Raw genomic sequence first — 7,397 nt, forward strand, 5'->3', positions numbered from 1 at the left:
CCCCCCCCCCAAAAAGGAGCGCTCTTTTCCTGACTCTGAACATGACAGATGGCGAATCGGGGAGATTCTATTTATCTTTTTTAAAAGGCTAATGTCCTTTATGTTGTTTGCTTTTTTTTCCTTCGCATGTATTTACCCATTTATTTTGTACTATTATAATTGTGTCATTTCATTTCACCGAAGCTTGTCGAAAGAGAGGGGGTTATTTGTTTTGTTGTTCTTGTTCTTGGCGTGTGTGTGTTTGTGTATATGTAGATGTGTTTGTGTGTGTGAGAGAGAGAGAAAGAGAGAGAGAGATTGTGTGTATGTGTGTGTGTGTATGTGTGTGTGTGTATGTGTGTGTCTGTGTGTGTGTATGTATGTGCCTGTCCAAGTGTGTGTTTGTATGCATACGTGTGTGTATGTTGTGTGCTTGCGAGTGCCTGTGTTGGTATGTGTGTGTACTTATGTATTAGTATGTGTGTACGTGTGTATGTATGTAAGTGTGTATGTGTATAAGCGTGAGCGTGTGTTTGTAAACAACATATTTGGGGGGGGGGAGGAGGGGGTGGTTGAAAACTGTAGTCCGAATATAAAGTTTTATATGTGCTATCTGACGAAAGACTTCAGTTCAGCAGGAACCGTAGCAGCGCCATTCTGCCTACTGTATTCTTCCCTCAATGTTGCTTCTCGAACAAAATGTATCCTTGATGACAGGTCAGTTTTACTAAGCAGCAGTCGCAAGTCTTATAAAAAATATATCCGTACCTAGCAGGTACATGAAATAGTACCCATACGTATTTTGTATTCTTTTGTATTTTCTTTTCTTTTTTTTACTTTTCTTTTGTCGTCGGGCATCGAGAGAAGATACAATTCTCTGTGGTAGGCAGACTGTTTTACAGACACAACCTGGGCATACCAAAAGATATACCTTAGATGTGACTTATGTGAGCCAGATATCTGTGAGTAGGACACTTTCTCGGAGTATCGAATCACTTCCCGGTACGATTGGATTCAACAATTTTATCAGCCGATGCACCATAGGAGATAAAGTTATATATATATATATATATATATATATATATATATATATATATATATATATATATATATATATGTGTGTGTGTGTATGTGTGTGTGTGTGTGTGTGTGTGTGTGTGTGTGTGTGTGTGTGTGTGTGTGTGTGTGTGTGTGTTTCCAGCTCAGTTGGTGCTATGCCTGACCGCTACACCTCAGACGCCGTTGGATGGAATCGTTATCCTCTTAATGTGATCGGAGTTAATAACATGATCAACCGATGCACACGAAGGGATAGGGGGGGGATGGAAGTTCACCAAAAAGTAACCTTGATCTGAGAATAGCTCAGTTGTTACTTGTACTTGCAGCATCACAATTTTTTCTTAATGTATGTGGTTTACACTCTCATCGACACAAGATATTTAGAAGGTAGTCTTTTAACCCTGTCTGCCAGGGTCAACCCGGACAGAGAAGGAATGCAACACCCCAGCAGAAAGGCAGAGATACTCGATGATAAAAAAAATTCCTTGCCACTCAGGAATAGAACTCGGGCCAGCGACAGCGAAGCACCTAGCCTCTACACTACACAATTGGATTGAATTGATAACTGATCGGGGTTAATGACGTGATCACCCGATGAGCGCAGGAGAGAATATGGAAGTTCAGTTAGAGGAAACCTTGACCGTGACCTCTAAGAATAGCTTGCACAGCTGATATCATGCCGGATTATCTAGTGGATGGCCGTTGTTCGAATCCCAAACTGCAGGGTGTTCCTGAACTTGGGTTGTTTTGTAGAGTTTTTTAAACTCTCAACTGATTTGGCTGGGTCCTATCGGAGACGGACGTAAAATTTTGGAGGCCCTGCCTCTTAAATAATCTACGAGGTTTATAGGCTTGTTGAAGCTATACACTTTTACCGAGGACAACATATTATGTTTCATTTGTACGTGTACCGTTACTAGTCGCGTTCAAATAAAACAGAGAGTTCGATTTTGATATCTTGAATTTGTTTTATGATAACAGCACTCTCCACCCACCCCACCCCCTTTTTTCCTTCCCCAAACCGCTTCCCGAAGAAAAATTGAGGGGGGGGGGCATAATTTAAACATGCACATTCTGTAGAAAACAAACTAAACACCGTCAAATTGATTATGTAAGTTTTTTTCATATTTTAAGGTGTATCCATGAACATCTCTTTTAAAGTATTGACTGTCAACTTTTACACTTCCCTTTAGTTAGTTGCTCTCTCTCTCTCTCTCTCTCTCTCTCTCTCTCTCTCTCTCTCTCTCTCTCTCTCTCTCTCTCTCTCTCTCTTTTGATTAAAAGAATTCAGAATGATTTGTTTCGACAGGACGCGTATTCTGCAAAATCGACTCTGTGTCTACCCCACCTCAACATGTTAACAGGCAGGTAGGACGTCAAGCGTTAGTGCAGAGAAACAGATGGGCAAAAAACGAACTCCCCCAACGTCCAGTCTGACTTTCGGCAGGCCAGATAAAAAGTAGATTACCAGGGGTGAATAAAAAAACGTTGCGTGGCGCGAGGACCTGGATAAAGTGACTGGTTCCCACGACACAGGGGGTGAGCGGCGTAAATCTGCATAACATTTCGATTTATCCGAGTTGATCCATGCTTAGCATTGAGATGTTAAGTGTCTTATGAGTACGCTGTGAACTGTTTTTTCATGTTATTGTCCGCTGTCTTGTTCTTTTCCCAGCAGTCTGCTGGTTAAATGCATTACCGACGAGTGAGAATGCGTGCTACGTACGGATTTATTTTTAAAATGTAAAATCTTACGCCTTTATCGATATCATTTATTCCATTTTGGGAGATGGGCTGATTCGACCCTGCTTATTAGGGTAAACTAGGCTTGAGTGACATGCAAGGTTCCAGAAGACGGAGATATCTTTTTTTTTTTCAAACCGTTTCCTAATCGGGAACTAGACGTGTGTATTTTGCAGGCACCAACTGAGGTGCCTAACAGCTACACCACAGACAACGACTAAAATAAGTTGAGCTGAATACATGATTTTAACTTTTACAACTCTTTTGGGAAAATTAAGCAGCGGCACTCCATCATCAGGTTTCAGTTTGGTAAAAGTTTTACGGCAATTGCAACAGCAGTATGAAGTGGAACAATATGGATGAAGAAAACTGCTATGCTTAAAACACGAGGCTGGGCTTGATTTCTTCGCTACATCGTGATTTCTTTCCTATCCTTCTTATCATTCTCAGTGGACCAAGGGTTCGGCCAAGATATAGCCTAACAACACGATCACAGAAAGCAAACAATAAATACCTTAGGATCAATGGGTAGAAAAGTTTCATTCTTGAAAATGTACAGGTAAGCATGACGTTTATTATTTCAAAGTTAAACTAAATATCAAGGAGCATGAAACGAGGCTAATTTTAATCACTTAGAGCACAAACCATAAACATTGGCTAAATCATTTGTACCCAGTTGGTCTAAATTGTTTGACGTAGCTAATCAATTTTCGTCTGTTAATATATTCTATTAATCTCGTTGACGTGTTGCCCCTTAAGTACATTGTAATGTTTCTCCAATGAACAGTGATGTTTTGTGTTTCTACTATCAGTCCTAGACTTACAAAGAGAATATTTCTTGAAAAAGACATGACCACAGATAGTTACGGTTTTAAAGATCTCGAAGCATGTAATGGGTCATCAAATGGCATCTTGTTGACTTGCCAAAAACAAACAAACACACAGACAAAGAGGCAAACAAACGTACATACCTTTCTTATATAGCTACGCTTGAACAAAACCGTGCATGCTGAAGTCCTTAAAAATCAACCTTTTTTGGCATGCATGCAGGCACACAGCTTTTCAAAGTGGCACTAAGCCTGACTACCCGTAACCTCTGAAGCAATAACTATTATAATTTAGAATGTTGAAATTTCCATAATTTTGGCTCCCAACAACTCCACGACTTTACTCAAATTTTCTTGTTGCCTCTAGGGGCTGGTGTGGTCACCTGTGAGTGGTTTCCACATGACGAGGCAGCACACTTATGTCCCTTGACGTGCATGAGTGCTGGTTAATCTAAGACAAACAGGCCGAGCCACGCGCGCGCGTGAGAATCTCCCTTCCCTTTTTTTTTCCTTCCTTAAAGCCACATATGCGGCTGGGAGATCTTGGGTTGGCGGGTTTGTGCTGAGCCGAGAACTGTCCCGAGGATTTCAGCTCTTTTGTTTCACATTTCCTGCGGGTTCCGCAGCTCGTGTTGCCGGGAGTGTTGGAGTCGGAAGAAGTCTTAGGGGTACTTTCGTTCCTTTTAACACACCAGTTCTGCTTATCGTAGCGCGTGCACCTTTTTTATTATTTTATTATTGTTTTAGTTCTATTACCAATTGGGCTTGCGTGCTTTATCGCATGTGATGGTTGGTAAATTAGAGCTACAGGCCCAAACCTTACTATAAAAGGTGCATTTGGGAGCTTCTCAGTCGGTAAAGTCTGGCTCTTAACGCATGTCTGAGAATGAGTATATGATTGTATATTAGTTGCTGTTTTTTTGTTCATATTTGGTATCTGCTCGGCTAGTTTTTGGTTTGGAGATGGTAAGAGGATGGGGGTGGGTGGGAGGGGGGTTATGACAGCGTCTGTTAGATGGGTGGGTATGCATGCGCACTGGCGCACTGATGTGGAGGTAATGAGGTAATTAAGAGAATGATGGTCAAATCAAGAGAGGAGATGGGGTCACAGAGAGGACGTGAAGAGGGAGAGGAGGAAGGGGGACGTATTGTGAGAGGGAGAAACTAAGAGCACGGTGGAACCCCCCCCCCCCCTGAAAAAAATATATATAGAACAGACACACTGGCAACAAAGCTTAGATCACGTTCAAAAGAAAAGGAGGATTCGACCAACCGATGACATGAGATGCAAAGTAAACGAAATAAAATTGAGCAGAAATAAGATGAGATAGGACAAGATAAGATAAGATAAGATAAGACAATACTTCATTGTCCCAGAGGAAAATTTTATTGGCTGTACAGGACTGTAAAAATACTTGCAGGGAAACAAAATAAAATTATATATTACTATCATTAAAATTCAATATGAAAGGAAAAGTAAAGCTGAGATAATGTACGTATATATTACATCAGATGTATCATTCAACCACGTGCAGGATTTTAATTACAAGACCTTTAGAGTTATATATAGATACATACTCGAAAAAGCTATTCACATTGACGTTAGTTGGGACTAGCCTTAAGCCAGTACTTGAGAGTAATGAGTCGATGTAAGAGATAAACGTATCATAGCCACGTGCCCATGGTTAGTCACAAGATTAGATCTAAGGGTTACACGACTTCTCGATGTTTTCGTGGTACTGCCAAGCAGCTCGACACTGATGATTTAAAGTACTGACAGGCTGGCACTGCTTTCAAAGACGTACCTACTTGTCTGTTCATTTTTGCAGATTGTTTATCAGTACCTGTCGTCATTTATAGGTCACTTACTAAACACGAACGATTGTTCAGCCAGTAACGAGAACAGAATTGGTTTGCCACGGCAACAAAAGTGTGGTAAATTTAAAAACTCTTTCGAACACAGGAGAAATGAATCAAGGGTGGTTGGTAGGTCCACTTCGTCGTATTTCTTTTCAAGGTTGTTATATATCTTGCTCCTCTGTTTCTAAAGAATTGTGCCTGCTATAAAGGTGCCACCGTTCTGTATTAGTATTATATCATGCTCCCCCCCGTCCTCTTTCTTTGAAGACATTTCGGTGTGTGCATCTTCTTTTCACTGCATAGACCAGAAACTCCAAGCATTCTCCAATAAGTTCTGATTCGAATCATAGGCTTTAGAAGAGAACAATCTGTTAGAGCCATTCCAGTCTGCCTATCGAGCAAACCACAGCGCAGAAACACCACTTCTTAAAGTCATGAATGACATGCTTACTGACTGTGATTTAGGAAAAGTTGTTTTGCTGAGCCTTTTAGATTTATCAGCAGCTTTTGATACAATTGACCATCATATTTTATTGAAGCGATTGGAAGTGTCTTTTGGATTATCCGGGACTGGCCTTAGCTGGTTTTCTTCTTACCTGTCAAATCGTTAAAGGTTGCCCACGATCACACTACAGTTGGTGATGCAAAAATTGTATTTTCAAGAAAAGTTAAGAATCTTGGCATCTAATTTGATTCCAGTTTGTCAATGTCGGCTGAGGTAAATCATCTGATCAGCTGCATGTATTTAGAAATTTAAAAAATAAGTAAAATACTTCATCTGATCAATACTAAGTATACTGCTTTACTAGTAACTAGCTTAATTTTATCAAAACTCGATTATTGTAACTACTTGTTATCAGGAATATCATTGGAGAAAGTTAAAAGACTTCAAACTGTCCAAAACAATGCTGCACGTTTAGTTTTACGGGAAAAAAGCGAGACTCTGCTAAACCTCTTTTACAAACTTTGCATTGGCTTCCTGATGAGAAAAGGATTGTGTACAAGTTGGCCATTCTATGTCACAAATGTTTGAATGATAATGCATGATCAAATCTGTGAGGACTCCAACTCGCAGTTTAAGGTCATCAGCTGACAAAAAGAAATTTATTTTACCATCTATGAAACTTAAAACAATGGGTGAAAGGGCATTTGAATCTGGAATGCTTTACCAAGTACTTTGAGAGAGATCAAATCTTTTCGTTCATTCAAATGTCAGCTGAAGTCGTTTCTGTTTTTAAACTAATAAGATAAATATTTGGGATAATTTTCTTTAGTCAGAACACAACGTTTTATATTACTGTTGTATGTTGTACTGTATTGTAAAGCGCTCAGAGAACGTGTACTTTATTCGGGGTTGAGCGCTATATAAATGTCATTTATTATTATTATTAGAAGGAATTCACATTTTGTCACTGACGTTTTGTTGTTCTTTCTACACCTTTCGTGCCTCTACCCACCCCCACCCCCTCCTCTTTTCCCCTCACATTATTTCTGTCTCTATTTATTTACTATCTGTCTCTATTTCTTACCGTATAATCATCCTTCCCCACCCCTCCCCACCCCTTTCTCTGTCTGTCTGTCTGTCTGTCTGTCTGTCTGTCTGTCTGTCTATATGTCTTTATCTCTCTCTGTCTCTCTCTGTATCTCTCTCCCTCTCTCTCCCTCTCTCTCTCTCTCTCTCTCTCTTTTTTTTTCTCTCTGTATCTCTCTCCCTTTCTCACTCTCCCCTCCCCTCTCTGTCTGTCTGTCTGTCTATCTGTCTTTCTCCCCCCCCCTCTCTCTGTCTCTCTCTCCCTCCCTCTCTCTCTCTCTCTCTCTCTTTGTATCTCTCTCTTTCTCTCTCTCTCTCTCTCTCTCTCTCACACACACACACACACACACACATACACACACACACTACCTCTCTCTCTCTCTCTCTCTCTCTCTCTC

Source organism: Aplysia californica, unplaced genomic scaffold, assembly GCF_000002075.1.
Source record: "Aplysia californica isolate F4 #8 unplaced genomic scaffold, AplCal3.0 scaffold00112, whole genome shotgun sequence".
In the NCBI taxonomy this organism is placed as follows: domain Eukaryota; kingdom Metazoa; phylum Mollusca; class Gastropoda; order Aplysiida; family Aplysiidae; genus Aplysia; species Aplysia californica.